We start from the raw sequence: 7,174 nt of genomic DNA on the forward strand, positions 1-7,174 counted from the left end.
GCGTGGGGGCGGCGGGCAAGGGCTTCGCCATCGGCGCCGGCCTCAAGGGCGGCCTCGCGCTCTTCTCCGTCCTCGTCCGCCTCCGCAGCCGCCGCCGCTCCCCTACTAGATCGAGGTGCTCGCTCGCCCCCCGCTGCGGAAGCTCACCGATTCGGCTTGTGCGTAACTCGTGTGGCGTGGTGCGTGTAGGAAGGCGGGAGCGATGACCAACGAGGAGGCGGTCGTGCTGGCGCTCAAGGAGACGGTCAGGTACGGCTTGTTCCTCGGGACCTTCGCCGGCACCTTCGTCTCCGTCGACGAGTGCATCGCCGCCCTCTGGGGCCGCAAGAGGTCAGTTCTCTCACTCACACACACTCCGCAGCTCAAATAGTAGTACTAGTTCCTCCTCTTCGTATCAACTTGAAAAGGAAGATTCTGTGACTGTGCGTGGTTGTGCCGAATCGTACTACTGCGAATCTATTCCTTTGGCGACGAATTTGAGCAAGTATATGGCATTGGCTCTCTTAGTTGCGTGTAAACACGGACACACAGTAGGTGATCAAAAACCAAAGGATACAAGAGAACAGTTTAGCATCTGCTGCTGATTACTGATAGTGTTTTGGAGGAGATGCTTTGATGCCATAATGTCGATTGATTGTACTGTGATGGGAGTGGTTCTGTGTCACTTGGCGCTATGAATTGCAGCCAAAGGTTGCTGGTTTTGGTCAGGATCCTGGACTCAACGTTTTTGTGGTTACAACTTGCAAACAGTTATCGGTGTCGAAATGATAGTTTAATTGCTACCTGCGTTATGGGTTTCTAGTTTTGATTTAGATTAGAGAAGTTTGTGGGCAGATATTTAGGAGGGGAAAATGAAGAGTTTCTTGCTACTTTCTGTGAATCAGTCTGTTCTGGCGAGTATTTCAGTAGTTAGATTGATGTGTCATGGATAGAAATTTTCTCCAATACAGTAGGAATCAGGTACTTGTATTCAGAAGTAAAAGAACTGTTAACCCATCTCCAAACAGATAAATAACCAATAATTTGTAATTCCACAGTAAGATGTCAAAACCTATCGGTAATAGTTGACTCCTAATGTTGGACTTCCATTGCTATAAGTGCTGCACATGATTAGGAAATACTGGTTGTTTGCTGACCCAAAATAAGGTCCCTAGTAGTAAGATGTCAAAACTGATGGATAATAGTTGACTCCTAATGTTGGACCTCCATTGATAGTAGGGAAATACAAGTGCTGCAGTTTCCGCATGATTAGCAAATACAGGTTGTTTCTAACCCAAAGTAAGGTCCCTATAGTCACCTTCAGCTAAGTTTACTGGGAATTGAAAGTTTTGTTTTTGTTTGCCTTCTGAATTGAATTGATTATCACCTTCTGGAAAAAAAAAGAACATTTTTGTTTGTCATTACTGGTATTTCAGGGAAAATAACAGCTTCTAGCCTCCTACAGTCCTAGTTTTTAACCTGTTTGAACCTAAAATATCAGCATTGCACAGAGCAGGTTCCAAACCATCATGTTATTGATTATGATGAATCACACCTAGGTTTATGCTTTCAATAGGAAAACATCAGTCTTCTCTTTCTTCCTTCTCTTTTTAACATAAAATGTTGCCTGGATGGTTTTAACTCTAGAAACTTCACTTGGGGTGCTGCAAACTAGAACTTACAAAGTTCACTTTCGGAATACTTGAAATTAAACTCACAAATGCGAAATGTGGCTTCACCGCTTCATGTTCTTAAATAATTAGAAAAGGTGATTAAAATATTTCACATTTCCAATTCTCCAATGATCTTTGATCAGACTTATACACACATGCCATAAAACCATTGGATGGCATCCCCGGCTATTTAGTTGTGTATTTGCTTCTTAACTATATTCTATCACAGAATGCATGGCCTTTCCTGTTTCATTGTATCTTTCATACTACCTTTTGTAACAATGGAGATTGTTTCTGGATCATATATAACTAAATATTCTTGTTCTTTCAGAACAGCAAGGTGGAGGTCATTACTATCTGGGTTAATTGCTGGTCCTTCGATGCTCCTCACGGGGCCAGGCACACAGCATACTAGTTTGGCAATATACATCCTCATGCGTGCTGCTGTACTCGCAGCCCGCTGTGGAATAAAGAGCAGAAGATTTGGAAAGATTTGCAAACCTTTGACCTGGTCACATGGTGATGTCTTCCTTATGTGCCTTTCATCTGCACAAATTTTGTAAGTTTCGTTTCAGAACTATATGCCTTTTTGTTTCGCACTAGTTATATACTACCTCCATTTCAAGGAATAAGGCGTCCTCGTTTTACGTGTTTTTTGTTTGACCAAGAATTACTTCAAATAGATAAAGATTGTTTGTATGAAATTAGTATCATTAAAAAGTGCTTTTCAATACGAATCCAATGGTACTAATTACATATAATATAATCAAGACTTTGTTGCTTAATTTTTATGGTCAAAGTAGTTAATTGATCCCCTTATTTTTAATTGATCCCCTTATTTTTACATACTAATTACATGCTAATTATTCAAATTTATGTGGGCCCAGTAAAAATAAGGGGATCAATTAACAACTAATTACATACTAATTATTCAAATTTATGTGGGCCCAATAAAAATAAGGGGACCGAGCTTCGCTTAGTTGGCTAGCAGCCTCAGTTGGTGCTTGGTTCTTTCTTCTATATATAAGAATGCCACTGGTGCTAAGTGTCTGTTGGTTAGAGTTTCTTTACTCTTTCTTCTTTTATGTTCGGGCAAAAACCATTTATGTTCAGTTGAGGAAATGTTATATTAGCACATGGCACTGCTGAAGTATCTCCTCTGAACCAAAATGCAAGTCTTTTAGGATATTGACATGGTCATCAAGATGGAACTCCAACCATCAAATTCTGTGGAAATATGGTGCCTCACATAAAATTAATTATATAGCTATATTCTATGGTAAATCTAGTAATATCAGGTTTATGTTTTTGATGCCAGTATCCTGAAAGTAGTAAAACTTGTGTCCCATAGCCACCGGCGACCCGAGCGTATCACCATGACCAAACAAATCATGTACAATCACCGTACGCATGCGAGACACTAATATTTTAATGCCCGGGCACCATTGTGACCGTAAAATAAATGTAAGAATGTAATATGTTTGTAGTTTCAAGGGCATTTCCATTGCTATCTTGCTATGAAATAACTTCAGTCGTTTGCTACATCATTGAAAAAGATATGCATGGGTGAGTACTACCTCCGTCCCAAAATAACTTCAGTCGTTTGCCTACCAAAACGTCTTATATTTTGGGACAGAGGTGATAGTTGTTATATTGTTTTCTTGTATATATTCAGTAGCGTGCAGGAATAGTGGTTTTTTACTTAAATGATTGGTTCTGCAGATCTGCATACCTTCTAGCGCAGGACAGTTTGCCGTCATCATATAAATCATTTCTAAACAAGCATGGCGGAAAGGATCATTCTATTCTGCAAGGCTTGAAGGAAGTAGTCCAGCACACTGCTTTCTCTAACCTAGCGGGTATTGAGAAGTACTACAAATCTGTTGGTGTTGACATAAAACTAGATCCAAACATGGAAGTTCCTTGCTCAGTAAGTATGACACATCAGTCAATAAGATGTCCCATATTGATTGCATGGTTTGTATCACATTGATCTAGTTTACCCTATGAAGCACCACAAGGTCAATTTGACAGTATAAAATTTCGCCGTGAAATAATTGTCCTAGTCTCCATTATTTCTGTTAACCTGAACTTTTTCTACCATCTGATCTCTTCTGTTCTCTGTTTAATCCAGATTGTGCATGGTAATCAGTCATGTACAGGTCATTTTATTTCATTCTTGTTACAAGCATATGGAAGAGCAGTTCCTGTCTATATTCCAGTCTACCTAGTTCCCGCACTTGTAGTTCATCGGCAGGATCTCATGAAAAGGTATACAATTTCTCGAGTAAACTCACATGCGACATGTTAGGTTACCAATATATTTTCCTGCCAAAAAACCATGTACACCCTGCACTAGTTGATCCTGACCCCTCAGGGTAATTGTTTTCATATAAGGATCCAAGGGTAAAAACGTATGTCCTATGTGGATTGAAAAAAACGAGAATCATTCATCGTCTATTATCTATCTTATTCTGTGGGAGCTGTGCATGAACATGCAGGCCTTACACAATAATGGGGAAGAGTCTTCTAGGAACAGCGAGATCTAGCTTATTCCTCTCAATGTACTGCGCATCTGCATGGTGAGCTCGCAACATCTTATTTCAACCATGAACTTGTTGTATTAAGATTGTAAATATATCACCAATTTCCCTTGTTGGGACAGCATTTTATGGTGTTTCTTTCTGTTTTCAGGGCTTGGACATGCTTCCTTTTTAGAACCTTCGAGAAGTGCAATACTCCACTCGTTGTACTTGGCACGGTAAGCGAAGACACAGTTTGCCGCATGGATTCAGTGTTCAGTCAACCATCTCTGCCATACTAACTACTTTCATATGACAGTTCCCGGCAGGCCTGGCATTGTTTATCGAGAAAAAAGCAGGAGAACTGAGATATCTCTGTACTGCCTTGCCAGAGCCATCGAGAGTTTCTTCACATGCATGACCGATGCTGGACTCTGCCCTCCGATACTGCAGATCAAGCGAGCCGATGTAGTGGTATTCAGCATGGCTACCTCGATTATTATGCACTGCTATGCCCAGGAAAGAGAGGTCTTCCGGTCCAAGTACCTGAATGTCCTTGACTGGGTATTCGGTGTGCCGCTTCCGTCGGACGACGACGAAAACAAGAAACATTCAGCATCCATCGATGGAATCAAGAAAGGGATATTCTCCATTGGATGATGGACTGATATGTATCAAGTAATGTTCAAGTAGCTCGCTGGTCGATAGAAGAAATTCTCTAGGTGTTCCAGTGGTGTTGTAATCTTAGTGCAAAAGTAGATAGGCACATTAGGTGGGTCTTCTACCTTACAATGAGCCTTGTACAGGAGGCTCTTCCCAAATCCCACAAGCAGAATTTAGTGGGTGTAACAAATCATAGATTTATTCAATTGATTTATTGGAACCATTGCCCTGGTTCAGGACATATGTACTGTAAAGTTTGATCTTATGTGGTATTGTACTTCTTGAGAATGGAACCTAATTATTCAGCTGCGCCATCTAATTATTCAGCTGCGCCATCTGACTTGCCTTGTAATTTCTGACTATATTCAGGAGGAATTTTAATGTAGTGAAATCAGATTTCTCTTGGTAAAGCTTTTCCATTTCCAGTCTGAGTGTCAGAAATAGTATACTTGAAGTGAGGCGTTTTGGAGCATGGATGAAGCCTGTGTAGTCGTGGTGGTAGGCTTAAGATGGGGCCGATGTGTACCGAGGGGACCGGAGGAGGGGAGGATTAAGGAGAGGAGCACACGAACAAGACGATCTAGTACAACGAACTCTATGTATTTGATTCTCAAAAGGGAGTTAACAGGTTTTAACTTAGCCTATGGCCAGATTTTGAAGAACACAAGGAAGAAGAAGACTTGTGTGTGATCGTGGTGATACAACATGATATCATGGGTAGGCTTAAGATGGGACCGATGTGTACCGAGTGGATCGGAGGAGGGGAGGATTAAGGAGAGGAGCACATGAACAAGACGATCTAGTCCAGCATACTCTATGTATTTGATTCTCAACTCGAAGAACACGAGGAAGAAGAAGACTTGTACGGCATAAACTAGCCAATAGGGCTCTCCCTCCCGTTAGGGGAATGCCCCTCTCCTTATATAGGAGAGAGGTGGCTTACAAGGGAAGGAACCCTAGAGAAATCTATGCCTAGCTAAGCCTACTTTATAAAGCTTCTTTGGCTCAGGCGTGACGTTCCCCTCTCGCGGCCCTTGTCCGGTGATGCCCCTTGGTCGGCCTATGGTAGCTTTGCTCGTGATCAAGTTGCTTTGGTTTCAAAGCTTTGTTTAAAGCTGAATCGCTTAGCTCCTCCGTGTCCTTTGGCTCCAGAGGGAATCTTTGACTAGAGTGCCGACATGTTGCCGTTGAGGCTATGCCGGATCCAAGTGGATTTGGCCGGAGTAAACCGGACCCTTATCTTTTTATCCTTCCAGACTTTGGTTTTCTGGGAGTATCGCCGGTTCCCTTACTCCGGCATACCCCTTCTGGTATATCGACCGTATCAACTAGTAATCTCTTAACCCGAACTTTCATAATCCGGATTATCTTTTAATTCGGTTTACAAGTATCTTATCTTGGCATACTTGCCATAATCTTGACCTACCGGGGGTCATCCCCCGACAACCTACTTTAAAAATTCACAAACACTATTTGGAATTTTTAAGTATTATGAAAAAAATCAATGTGTGCATATATATGTAGTCTGCAACTGTGTAAGATTTAAATTATGAAATACTTTATTCTCTAGCTTGTACAAAAAAAACAGAATTGTGGTTCTGGAAAAGGGGGAATAACAATAGTACATCATTTTCGGACCCACAAATTTTTAGGACTTGTCCTCTTTGTGAAGCCTCGTAAGTATAAGGTATTTTGTATTAAAAATTTACACATCTCATGATGAGGACATCCCTACTACACCACTACCTCCGTCATTGATAAATGAAGATGAACCCGTCGTGAAGCTCAAGTCCAATGAAGTTCGGATTGGACCAATTACAAGGGCTCGTGCGAAGCTACTTAAACAACAAGTGAACTTGTTTCTAAATGATACTTTGATTGATGAGAACTTTATACTCGCCTAAGTCCTATTACTTATGTATCATCGGTATCAAGAGGAGACGAGCATCGCACGAGGAGATGAGCAGCTGGACATGAAGACGGACGCCAAGATGGACGTGAAGCCGGACATGAAGATATCTCATGGTCGCGCGAGGGAGGAGCGGAGGCATGCGCGAGAGGAGAAGACGACGTTCAGGCCGGTCCAAGCACCCGGTTAGACCGGCCTCCGTGACCGGCCAACCCGGTCCCCCGGCCCGGTTAACCGGCGCCAACCGGATGGGATGCATCGTACCGGCAAAACCGGAAAGTTGCGAGTTTCCGGCTGCCACCCGGTTGACCGGACGCCGACCGGCCGATCCGGTCCCCGGCCCGGTTGACCGGATTCCGACCGGATTCGTCCGAGTCCTGTCTCGACCAGATATATTCTCGGGTCGGTTATTCTTGTATCTTTTCGAC

At 42.5% G+C, this 7,174-nt stretch overlaps 1 pseudogene; it reads left to right on the forward strand.

Moving 5' to 3' along the window:
• The first annotated feature begins 227 nt into the window (after positions 1–227).
• LOC124701668 lies at positions 228–5,142 on the forward strand (annotated as a pseudogene).
• The last annotated feature ends 2,032 nt before the right edge of the window (positions 5,143–7,174 follow it).

This window comes from Lolium rigidum, chromosome 3 (genome assembly GCF_022539505.1).
Source record: "Lolium rigidum isolate FL_2022 chromosome 3, APGP_CSIRO_Lrig_0.1, whole genome shotgun sequence".
NCBI lineage: Eukaryota > Viridiplantae > Streptophyta > Magnoliopsida > Poales > Poaceae > Lolium > Lolium rigidum.